The sequence below is a fragment of the Scaptodrosophila lebanonensis genome, unplaced genomic scaffold, assembly GCF_003285725.1.
Source record: "Scaptodrosophila lebanonensis strain 11010-0011.00,11010-0021.00 unplaced genomic scaffold, SlebRS2 tig00000053-arrow-pilon, whole genome shotgun sequence".
Lineage (NCBI taxonomy): Eukaryota > Metazoa > Arthropoda > Insecta > Diptera > Drosophilidae > Scaptodrosophila > Scaptodrosophila lebanonensis.
In genome coordinates this window covers 4,273,746-4,275,725 of record NW_022060548.1, presented here as the reverse complement: position 1 = coordinate 4,275,725, position 1,980 = coordinate 4,273,746, and positions in this window count along the sequence as shown.

The following is a 1,980-nucleotide window of genomic DNA, read 5'->3' as shown; positions in this document are numbered from 1 at the left end:
CGCAGAGCTAGTATTTATATGTAAAATAGACAACAATGTGCTTTAAAATATGCGTGAGTTGGAAAGCAATGCCGTGGGAAGACATTAAATAACAGCACGTAGATGCACGTGTATAGTGTTGTAGCTTGAGGGCCTTTCCACGCCGCTGTGTAACATCCGCTTCCTTGTCGTGCCTGGCCTTGTCTTGCCTTGCCTTGCCTTGCCTTGCCTTTCCTTTGCCTTGCCTTTCCTTGTGTTGCCTTGACTGTGTATGTTCGTGTCCTGTTGCCACTAATTAAAAATCCAAGCATGTAGTCAAGTGTGTGGTGTTGCATTCCTAAGATCCTTCTTATGTCTATTGTAGTGTGTGGTGCTGCATTCCTAAGGTCATTATAATCTATTGCTTAGCAGCATTTGCGCTGACTAGTGCCAAGAAATGCTTTATGATGGTCTTGAACTCGAATTCAATGCCACCATTTGTTCCTTAATTAGATGACAACGACTTTCTCGATACTTTAATGGCAATGGCCGAAATAAAACCAAATCAAAATTCAGCAACGATAGCAGAGATAGTCGTGTATTGCCCCGCTGGCGCCAGCCAGCCAACAGACAGACAAGGCTGGCCGAAATTATCAATTCGGTCAGAGCCAATACGCATTTGAAATGCGCACATAGACAAATAAATGGGGGAAATCAAATGAAACAAGCAACATTTAATAGTAGTTTCAGTAATGCTGGCCATTTTAATGCTGGTTATTGCAGAGGCTACTAAATATCCGGCTCAAATCGTATTTTAGTGATGACAGTGTTCAGTCAAGAGCTACAGAATTGTTTTCCAATAGAGGCTCTTACTTACATTACAAGTATTAACGATTTGCTGGGATTGTTCAATCTCATTGCTTTTCCTTAATATTTGTCATTTTATTCATGCATACGCCTAAACATAAGTTAGGCAAGAAGCTTGATGGTCAGCAATGAATATTCATTGAAAGTTCAGTTTGCCACATCTGGCAGACATATTGAGCTCCTCCTTTACTCCAAACTTTAGTTACAACAAATTCATTCCGTTTTCCCAACTTGTCCGGACAATCCATGACCAAATGGCCAAATGCCAACTTTCACTTGGAAATTTTAAGCCCAGAAGCCATTCATTGCTTGCTTAGGCCAACATAGATATCACACAATTTTCCACAACTCAAGTGAGTCTTTACAAGTTTTGGAAGAAGAACAAAAGCAGCACCCGTTGTGTCATGGCAGGAATTTAATTTATTTGATGACTGCAAACTGTTCCACCTTTCTGGACAGAACAACACAACACAATACAACAGAACAGAGCAGAGCAGAGTAAAATTTTGCACATTCTGACCATTTCTCAACTTGCAACTCTGACACTGACACGAACAGGAATACGAGCATAAGCACATAATTGAGCCGGAGGATTTGTCTCTCTGTTTCGCAAGCAATTAATTTCATCTAATGCTGCAATTAGTCAAATCAAAGCCAACATACGTGTGCATTTTAATGAAATGAAGACCCGACAATATGTCGGGCATATGTTTCACAAAACAATGCGCTTGTAAAATTGTGAAACTTCTTCTTCATCTGCTGGTGCTGCTGCTGCTGATGGTGGTGGTGGTGCTAGTGGAAAACTTGAGAAGTTCAAGAAAATCTAATGAAAAAGAAGTGGGAATCTCTTTGCGTGCCAGCAGCAAAAAGTTTCCCTCACAACAACTGCAGGACAGCATTCAGTCGCAAGTTTCATCAGCAGTTTGATATCAAATGAATATGCAAATTTAAATGTGTAAACTTTTACAATTGCTAGATTACAAGGCACGCGCACGCATCATACACACAAAGACGCACACGCACACGCACACATGCAAACGCACGCACGCTCAGCCTGAAAGCATGCAACAATAAATTAAAGCAAAGTGTTTATATTAAGGACCATAGAGATGGGTGTGAAAAGTTTTGTTGTTATGAATAAAAGTATTTAAATAA